An 11,256-nucleotide genomic window follows, 5' to 3' on the forward strand; every position below is an offset into this window, starting at 1 on the left:
TCTATGTCGTCCAGGCCGGAGTAAATATCTTAAGGTGAGTGAAGTCATGGGTTAGCTATCACCAAGGTGCGGTCATTTTAAGGGCATTGGATCATAGCCTTTGGTTGAGACTCAAATTGGAGTTACTGAGGATCTATGGAAAGGTCTCAAAATATACTCTGGAAAGATTCTTACCCTCCAAATTTCTGCAATTTCTGTGGAAAGTAATGCCATTTTCCCAGTCTCCCAAATTCCTAACCTTGGTGTTATCCTTGCCTTTTTGCTCCAGTTAGATGGTTAGTTACCAATTCTTGCCATTTCTAACCTCCACAACATCTCTGATTCCTGATCCCTTTTCTTTATTTAACACAGTCACAACCAGGTTCAGGTGCTCATTTTGTCTCACCTATGTCACTACAAAAGCCTCCTAGTTGGCCTCAACCCTTTTTCATCCACCATGCAATTGCCAAGATGATTTTCCTAAAGCTCAGGTCTACCCATGCCATTCCACAAATCAGTAGCCTGCTGTGGGTCCTCATGCCACTGGGTTAAAATATATTCTTCTTTAGCCTTTAAAGTCCCTCCTAACCTAGCCCCAGTTATTTTCCGAGCTTCATTGTACATTGTTCTCCTCACACTCTGCCATCATTAAACCTTTGCACTGGCTGTCCCTCCTGTGTGGAATGCACTCCCTCCTTATCTCTGCCTCAGACAGATTCAGTATGCAACTCAAGAACCGTTTTTTTACATGAAGGCCTTCTTGATCTTTGCCAGGGCCAGTGCCTTCCCTCTGAAACAACAATTTAACTGCTTTGCATTTAATTGGGAGAGGGAGATAGGATGATCAAATGAGGAAATTGGGGGAAGGGAACAGGATGATCAGATAAGGATTCTGGTCTCTGTGGAAGTAGAAAGAGGCATGGGAAAGGGAATAGGAAAAGATGGGAGTCCTGCTGACAAGTCTCACATTTTTCTGGTGCCAACCCTGGAAGTAGGCTCCTTAGAGATCAATGAACTCAAGGGTAGCAGGTAGCTCAGATGTATCATGGGTACCCCATTATCTCCATTTTGGGGGCTACATTTTAATAAGACTATTACTTAGCACATCAAGAGAAGGGTGAACAGAAAGAGAAGGAGACTGGAGATGTTTGCTATGGGATGATGTGGATATCACAGGAAAGAACTACAGATGTTTAACCTGTAGAATAGATTAAACCAAAGAGAAGGCTTCAGATGGAGGGCATCAGGGAAGACACAATAGATGTCTTCAAGCGTTTGAAGGGCTATCTTATGAAAGAGTGATCAGACAATCACTGCTGGGCTTCAGAAGGCAGAACTACAAGGAATGGATCAAGAGAGGCAAATTTAGGCTCAAAGAAATAGATTCATTCATTCTCAAGGGAAGAAGCATTTTTTATTAAGCATCTCCCAAGTGCCAGGTACTGTTGCTAAGTTATTGACAAATATTATTCCATTTGATCCTTACAATAACTGTGGGAGGTAGGTGCTATGATGAATACCATTTTAAAACTGGGGCAAGCAGATGTTAAATGACTAGCCTAAGGTCACAGATAGTGAATCAATACTGTGTATTGGTTCCAAGGCAGAAGAGCAGTCAGGGCTAGGCATTGGGGGTCAAGTGACTTGTCTAGAGTCATACAGATAGGAAGTGTCTGAGATTAGACTTGAACCTAAGACTTCCTGTTCTGGAAGTCTGGCTCTCAATCCACCTTGCCACCTTGCTGCCTCAGCTAATAAGTATCTTTGAACTACTTTGAACTCAGGTCTTCCTTACTACACATCTGGAACTCTATCTACATAGCTGGATAAATAGATAGATACAAACAGAGAGACAGAGAGACATGCATAGATGGATGGATGGATAGATTGATAGATGAATAAATAGGTAGATATATAGATAGCTAGAGACAGATGGATGGATAGGTACTTGAAAGTTTGCATTGCAAAGTTCTTTTGTAAATGTCCTCTTCCTATTACAATAGGTAGGTGAGTATGTGTGTAGACAGATAAATGGATGGATGCATGCAAGAATGGATGGGTGGTTGGGAGGTAGACAGGTAGATAGATAGATAGATAAACTCATTTATCACATACTTACCCTGTGACAGGCACCCTGCTACCCACTGAGGATATAAATACAAGCTAACAAGGAGGTCCCTGTCTTCAAAGAGCTAACCTTCTAATGGAGGAAGACAGAGGAAGAGAGAGGTGCTAGGAAAGGGTGGTCTGGAGCTGATAGCTCGAAAGACAGATGGAGGTTTGGTGGTAAGCAAAATAAGTCAAAAGTTCACCTAGTAGACCAGGGATCCTAGGGGCAGAATCCAAAATTTCCAAAAGGGAAGAGGTGGGGATAATGGCCAGAATGGAGGTGGCATGGCTTGAAGCTGATGGCCAATAATTAAAAACTTCCTAACAAGTGGCACTATTCCAAAGCAGAAAGGGTTTCCTTGAGAGGTGGTCGGTTCCGCTTCACTGCAAGCTGGATGATAGGGACTTTTGTTCTAATGTTGGTTGGATCCTATGGCTTCTGAGATCCCTTTCAAATCCAAAACTGGGTGACATTATAATCATCAAAGTTCCACATTTCTGAGGTGTGGGGATGGAATGTGTCAGATCCTGAGGGAGGCTTGGGAAAGTGGGGCAGATCTGAGAGGAACTAGATGGGCTTTGGGGGTCCTCAATTAGAGTGCCTGTATTCTTAGGGTAGAAATGATAAGAAAAACACAATTGGAGTGGGGTGGAGTGGAGGAGCAGATAGAACTAAGTGCTCCAGATGGGCCCAGTATGTGTGTGGGTAGATAGATATCTAGCTTTGGGGCTTTTGGTATCACTGGAGAGCTGAATATTGAATAATAGACATAGAATATTTCTGAGGGAGAAGAGAGGCCTTAGAACCCAGAATGTCAGACCTAGAAGGGACCTTAGAAGACAGTGTGTCAGAGCTGGGAAGATACTTAGAACATGGAATATTAAAAGTGGAAAGGCTCCTCAAACTCCCACAATTGGAATGAATTTATTTTTCAAAAGCTGTAGAGTTGGAAGGGTCCTTAGTCCTTTCAGTTCTGCACTTAGGGAAACTGAGATTTTGAAATTCTTTAATTGCCTATAAGGTCACATGTAGGGAGTTCATAACAGTAGAAATTAAAGCTCAGGTCAAATAACTGACCACATTTTGCCAAGTTAAAAATATACTAGCTTTCATAGCTACAGATGAGGCCTCTCTTTTGTCCCACCTTCACTTCTGTTCCCATCTTGCCCTTGTACCTTTCACACTTAGTCACATCTTCACATGTGGTGATGATGATGATGCAGAGAGGACACAACGCTTCTAATCCACTGTGCAGACCTTCTTCCACCCTCCAGTGACTGAAGGGAGAGGGGGAAGGTGGCCAGAGCATATTTGCATGCAGCTTTCCCAAGCAATTCTACCACAATCCCCCATTGAGGCATCAGGGTCATTATTTTTATCCTATATATATATATATCAAGAAACTGAAACTCACAGGTTAAATGACTCACCCAAAGTCATACCATTAGTGAGCCAAGATTATAGCCCTAGTGGCATTTCCATTAGACCATTTTACCGCTCTGAAATAGGGGGAGAGAAATAAGAGACAGTTCCAGACATGTTCAAGCTGTATGTCCTTGGACAAGTCACTTAACCTCTGTCTATAAAGTGGGGTTAATAATAGCACCTACCTGATAATAGCACAAGGTTGTTGTGAGGATCAAATGACGTGATATTTGTAAATCACTTAGCACAGTGCATGGCACATAATAGGTACTTAAGAAATACTTGTTTTTTTCCCCTTCCCTCCTTTCTTCCTCCCTTCCTCCATTCCTCTGTCCCTTCATGCCTACCTTTCTTCCTTCCTTCCTTCCCTCCCTTTTTTCTTCCCTCTTTTCCTAATCTGGGTTCTAGTTTAGAATCCAACACCTACTTATTCTATAACACTGAATGTGTCAAGTCCCTTTTGAAAAATGAGAACACTGAACTAGCTGGCTCCAGAGGTACCTCCTAGCCCCAGTAGTCCATATTTTGATGTCTCTTTGAGCTCTGACATTCATATTCTAAAGATATGTACTGCAGTCTCTTCTAATTCTAACAGTTTATACTTAGGCTCCAGGCAGGTCTGATGTTCTGTGGTTTCCATGGATGAATCTAGGGAAGTTAAGAGAAAGAGGTTTTGTAGGGCAGGAAAGTCCAGTCCCAGTAATAATAACTAACCTTAATATAGCATTTTAAGGTTTATAAAGCACTTTACATGTATTGATTCATTTGATTCTCACAATAACCTTGTTAAGCAAGTGCTACTAATATCCCCATTATGCAGATGGGAAAACTGAGATTAAGAGAAACTAATTGATTTGAAAGAAAAAGACTTATACAAGAATATTCAGAGCCATGCTCTTTGTGGTGGCAAAAAATGGGAAAATGAGGGGATGCCCTTTGATTGGGGAACGGCTGAACAAATTGTGGTATCTGTTGGTGATGGAATACTATTGTGCTAAAAGGAACAATGAACTGGAGAGATTCCATGTGAACTGGAAGGACCTCCAGGAAGTGATGCAGAGTGAAAGGAGCAGAACCAGGAGAACATTGTATACAGAGGCAGATACACTGTGGCACAATCGAATTTAATGGACTTCTTTACTAGCAGCGATGCAATGATCCAGAACAATTCAGAGGAACTTAGGAGAAAGAATGCTATCCACATCCAGAGGAAGAAACACAGAAGAAAAATAACTGCTTGATCACATGGATTGCTGGGGCTATGACTGGGAAAGTAGACTAAAAGATCATCCTAGTACAATTATCAATAATATGGAAATGGGTCTTGATCAATGACCCACGTAAAACCCAGTGGAATTGTGTGTCAGATATGGGAGGGGGTTGGGAGTAGGGGAGGGAAAGAACATGAGTCTTGTAACCATAGAAAAATATTCTAAATCATCTAACTAAATAAAATAAAATAAAATAAAATAAAATAAAATAAGAAGCTAATTGATTTGCCTAGGGTCACAAGTTAGGAAGTATCTGAGATAGAATTTGAATTCAGGTCTCCATGACTTCTAAGTCTTATACTCCATTCACTACACCACCTAGCACCAGGATAGTAGCCTAATCCCAGCAAGGAGAAGGGGAGCTATTGCTGTTGCCAAGTCAGAAGAGGGTGGGCCTTGGAAGAGAGGTATATGATTAGGACTATAGAAGATTAAGGCAGCTAGGTGGTATGGTGGATAGAGCACTGGGCCTGAAGTCAGAAAGACAAGTTCAAATTTAGCCTTGGATACTTCCTAGCTGTATGCCTTGGGCAAGTCACTTAACCCTGTATATATATATATATATATATATATATATATATATATATATATATATATATATATATATATATATATATAAACTGAGCCAGAGAAGGAATGGCAAACCACTCCAGAAATTTCCCAAGAAAACCCCCAAAAGGGGTCATGAAGAGTCATAACTAAAATGAAACAACAGTAAAAGAAGGTCTAGAACCAGCAAGGACCCTAGAGATCATCTCAGGGGATCTTAGCCTTTTTGTGTGTCATGGACTTTCTTTATTGGCTTGGTGAAGCCTATGAAATCCTCAGAATTCTGCTTTTAGGAGCATAAATAGAATATTTAGAAATACAAAGGAAACCTGGGTTCCATCCCTCTCCTCAGCAGCTGATAGGACCCCATCCACCATAAAGGACAGTGTAGAGAGATGACAGTCACAGCCAGACATGAGGACCCCAGGCATTTGTTGTCTTCCAAGCACAGACTTTGTGCTAATCTGGCTGAGGAAGAGGAATTTTGGGGATGGGGAATTCCATCCCTCTGCACTCCCAAGGGAGAGGCTGACCTCTGAGCTACTTGGTAGGGCTGGAGGAAGCTATTGCCACATATATCATTCAGAATCTGTAGGAAACGGAAATGGCACGTAGATTTTTGGGGAGGACAGACAGAGCTTGGGAGAAGGGACACACAGTTGGCTATGACACTGTAGAGGTACAATAGATGAATTCTTAGACTTGGAGTCAGAAAGATCTGAGTTCAAATCCAGACTCAGTCACTCGATAGCTGTATGACCGTGAGCAAATCACCTGCCTACTCCCGATTGCCTCAGTTTCCTTATCTATAAAATGAGCTGGAGAAGGAAATGACCAACCACTCCAGTATCTGCCAGGAAAACCCCAAATGGGGTTACCAAGAGTTGGACACAACTGAAACAACTAAATTGCAGACTAAAATTCTCTGCTTTAGCCACACCAAGACATTTTAGAGCATGCCTCCCTCCTTTAGAAACATGGGGGAAGAGGCAGATGGAAAGCCCTCTCACTACTTCCCTGTAGCAGGTAAGTGACTTGCCCATAGTCACAACAAATGCCTGGAGTCTTTGATGCTTCTCTCCATCATCTTTCCCACTAGTCAGCTGCCATGGGAGGGGTTTCCTTTGCCTCACCTTCCTCATCTACAAAACAGGGAAAAAATAACACCGGTCTTCCAAAGTTGTGAGGACCGAATAAGATATTTGTAAAGCTATATACAAACTTTAACGTGTTATATACAGATTAACTAATGTTAGTCTGTTCGTCCAAACCTCTCAATTTTAAAGATGAGGAAACGGAGGGTCAGAGAGTCTTGACCAAGATCACAAAATGAGTCTATGGCTAAGTGAAAGACTCACATTCAGTTCTTCTAACAGCACTTTTCTCCAGCATATCACAGAATATCTGGGGCAATGGGAACTGGTTGTGTACCAGTCTTGTAATTGGTTGTATCATAGGCATTAAGTTGTTGTGTCATAGGTGTGTCACTGGTTGTGTCCCAGCCATGGACCAAATACAGGGTATAGGTTCATTGGTTTAGGACCAGAGGTGGGACTCTGAGGTCATCTCTTCCAACAACCTCATTCCTAAAGAATGCACCTAGAGAAGTCTTTTGCCCTGTCCCATGATTAGGAAGAGGCAAGATCTGATTTCTACTCTCCATCCTCTGATTCCATATTTGGTGCTCTGTGCTATACCCCAAAGGTTTTATATAGGCCCTCAAATGATTACTAAGTAGTTGCTATGAGCAAGTATTAAGTAAGAACTAGGGAGAGAAAATAAGTGTTCCTTCCCTCCAAGACCTATTCTCCTGGAAGAGGTGAGGAGGAAGATAAGAACATGAAAGCAGAGAAGTACAAAGTCTATATTAAAAGCAGCAGTGCAATGATCCAGGACAATCCCGAGGGACTTATGAGAAAGAACACTATCCACATCCAGAGGAAGAACTGTGGGAGCGGAAACACAGAAGGAAAACATATGATCGATCACATGGTTTGATGGGGATATGATTGGGGATGTAGACTCTAAGTCATCACTCTGGTGAAAGCATCAATAATATGGAAATAGATCTTGATCAATGACACATATAAAACCCAGTGGAATTGCGTGTCAGCTATGGGGGTGGGGGGAGAGGAAGGAAGGGGAGGGAAAGAACATGAATCTTGTAACCATGGAAAAAATTTTCTTAATCAATTAAATAAAATTAAAAAAAAACAACCCAAAGTATATATTGAAGTCCTAATGGTAACTTCAAGAGGTGGTGAGTGCTCCTGACTGGGGTTTGGGACAGATTGAATGTAGACGGGGGTGCTAAACCTTCAAAGTTATAGAATCATGAGCCAGAAAGGACATCAGAGATTCTTTAGGCAAGCAGTTGTGGAGTAGAGAATGGAGCCCTGACCCTGAATCAGAGGATCTATGATCAAAGCCTGTGTCTGGTACTGACTACTATCCTGGTGACTTTGGGCAAGTGATTTTAACCTTAGGGCCTCAGTTTCATCTGTAACATGGGGGCTTGAACCAGATGGCCTTTGAGGGCCATTCTAGACTGATGATGCTCTGCTCTAGTTCAACCCTCCCCACCTCCTTCATTTCACAGATAACAGAGACCCAAAGTTGTTAGGTGTTTAGTCCAAGATCTCATAGCTGGTAAATGACCAAGTAGTGGATTTGAAGGGTAATGCAGTGGATAGAGTAACTGGCCTGAAATCAGGAAGACCTCAAGTCTGGCCTCAGTTATTTCCTAGCTGTGTAACCTTGGGCAAGTTACTTATCCCTGTTTGCCTCAATTTCCTCATCTGTCAGAGGAGCAGGAGTTGGAAATGCCAAACCACTTCAGTATGTCTGCCAGCTATGACCCGACCCCCCACAATGGGGTCACAGAGTAGGACACAACTAAATGAATGAACAACCACAACAAAGGGGACTTGATTTTCTTATCTGATAACTTCAGTGTTCAAAGGAACATAAATTGGTATAACCAGTCAGGTCCTTTTCCATATCAAAGATGTGTGTGTGTGTGTGTAACGACAAGTACTCATAGGTCCTTTCCCTATGCCTCATTCTGCAGTCTCAGCAACTGGAACTTTTTGAGATGCCTCATTCTTCTTTCTTCCAGAAGGAGGAATAACTTAGAAGTATTGGCTCCAGCTGTTCAAACTTCAGCTGCCAAGAAGCCAGATGCACATTTGGCTAGTTGGAGTCCCAGGGGGTCTCAGCCTTGTATTAGCCAGGTCCTCCTGGGTCCTATCACAGACACATTTATAACCAGAAAGGATGCTTTTGCTTGTTTCACTTCTATGGCCAAAGTTAACGGTTTTGGGAACTTGAGGCTCATTACCGCTTTTGGTTGTGGGAGATTACCCTCTGAAGACCTCAAAGGTTGTTTTCATATTTCATTCAATAAATGTTTATTAGGTAGTTCACCTTGCTAGGTCACCGTAAGCATCTAGATCACTTTTTGGTGACTCTCTGGACTGTAAAATGAAGGAGTTCCTGCACAAACATTCTGTGATCTGAGGCTTTTCCCTATTCTTTAGATTTTATTGATCTTATGTTTTAACATCCTGTGTTCTAAGACCCTTCCTACCTCTGACATGCTCCCAACTCTAATAGTCTATGCTCTAAGGTCCCTTCCAGCTTTGACATTCTCTGTTCTAAGGTCCCTTTCAGTTCTAATAGTCTATGTTTTAAGATCCCTTCCAGCTTTGACATTCTTGGTTCTAAGGTCCCTTCCAGCTCTAATAGTCTATGTTCTAAGGTCCCTCCCAGCTTTGACATTCTCTGTTCTAAGGTCTCTCCCAGCTCTGACATTCTCTGTTCTAAGGTCTCTCCCAGCTCTGACATTCTCTGTTCTAAGGTCTCTCCCAGCTCTGACCTTCTCTGTTCTAAGCTCTCTCCCAGCTCTGACATTCTCTGTTCTAAGGTCTCTCCCAGCTCTGACATTCTCTGTTCTAATCTGTCTCCCAGCTCTGACATTCTCTGTTCTAAGCTGTCTCCCAGCTCTGACATTCTCTGTTCTAAGGTCTCTCCCAGCTCTGACATTCTCTGTTCTAAGGTCTCTCCCAGCTCTGACATTCTCTGTCCTAAGGTCCCTCCCAGCTCTGACATTCTCTGTTCTAAGCTGTCTCCCAGCTCTGACAGTCTCTGTTCTAAGGTCTCTCCCAGCTCTGACATTCTCTGTTCTAAGGTCTCTCCCAGCTCTGACATTCTCTGTCCTAAGGTCCCTCCCAGCTCTGACATTCTCTGTTCTAAGCTTCCTCCCAGCTCTGACATTCTCTGTTCTAAGGTCTCTCCCAGCTCTGACATTCTCTGTTCTAAGCTTCCTCCCAGCTCTGACATTCTCTGTTCTAAGGTCTCTCCCAGCTCTGACAGTCTCTGTTCTAAAGTCTCTCTCAGCTCTGACATTCCCTGTTCTAAGGTCTCTCCCAGCTCTGACAGTCTCTGTTCTAAGGTCTCTCCCAGCTCTGACAGTCTCTGTTCTAAGGTCCCTCCCAGCTCTGACATTCTCTGTTCTAAGCTTCCTCCCAGCTCTGACATTCTCTGTTCTAAGGTCTCTCCCAGCTCTGACATTCTCTGTTCTAAGCTTCCTCCCAGCTCTGACATTCTCTGTTCTAAGGTCTCTCCCAGCTCTGACAGTCTCTGTTCTAAAGTCTCTCTCAGCTCTGACATTCCCTGTTCTAAGGTCTCTCCCAGCTCTGACATTCCCTGTTCTAAGGTCTCTCCCAACTCGGACATTCCCTGTTCTAAGGTCTCTCCCAACTCGGACATTCCCTGTTCTAAGGTCTCTCCCAACTCTGACATCCTCTGTTCTAAGGTCTCTCCCAGCTCTGACATTCTCTGTTCTAAGGTCTCTCCCAGCTCTGACATTCTCTGTCCTAAGGTCCCTCCCAGCTCTGACATTCTCTGTTCTAAGCTTCCTCCCAGCTCTGACATTCTCTGTTCTAAGGTCTCTCCCAGCTCTGACATTCTCTGTTCTAAGCTTCCTCCCAGCTCTGACATTCTCTGTTCTAAGGTCTCTCCCAGCTCTGACAGTCTCTGTTCTAAAGTCTCTCTCAGCTCTGACATTCCCTGTTCTAAGGTCTCTCCCAGCTCTGACAGTCTCTGTTCTAAGGTCTCTCCCAGCTCTGACAGTCTCTGTTCTAAGGTCCCTCCCAGCTCTGACATTCTCTGTTCTAAGCTTCCTCCCAGCTCTGACATTCTCTGTTCTAAGGTCTCTCCCAGCTCTGACATTCTCTGTTCTAAGCTTCCTCCCAGCTCTGACATTCTCTGTTCTAAGGTCTCTCCCAGCTCTGACAGTCTCTGTTCTAAAGTCTCTCTCAGCTCTGACATTCCCTGTTCTAAGGTCTCTCCCAGCTCTGACATTCCCTGTTCTAAGGTCTCTCCCAACTCGGACATTCCCTGTTCTAAGGTCTCTCCCAACTCGGACATTCCCTGTTCTAAGGTCTCTCCCAACTCTGACATCCTCTGTTCTAAGGTCTCTCCCAGCTCTGACATTCTCTGTTCTAAGGTCTCTCTCAGCTCTGATGTTCTCTGTTCTAAGGACTCTCCCAGCTCTGACAGTCTCTGTTCTAAGGTCTCTCCCAACTCGGACATTCCCTGTTCTAAGGTCCCTCTCAGCTTTGACATTCTCTGTTCTAAGGTCCCTTCCAGCTCTAATAGTCTATGTTCTAAGGCCTCTACTGCTCTTATATGCTCTGTTCTAAGGCTCCTTCTAGTTCTGAAATTCTATGATCTGACTCTGGCCCTTCCTCCTCTTTCTAACATTTTATGAATCCAAAGTTTCTTTTCACATTTTACGACTCTATGGCATCTTTAATTTGAGTTTAAATATTCTACCTGCCTCTCCTTTTATAACAGGCAGCAACCATTTCTGACACACACCCTTAGTGCCTATTGGAATGTGCAGTAGTAACCCAGTTT

The sequence above is a fragment of the Monodelphis domestica genome, chromosome 4 (assembly GCF_027887165.1).
Source record: "Monodelphis domestica isolate mMonDom1 chromosome 4, mMonDom1.pri, whole genome shotgun sequence".
Lineage (NCBI taxonomy): Eukaryota > Metazoa > Chordata > Mammalia > Didelphimorphia > Didelphidae > Monodelphis > Monodelphis domestica.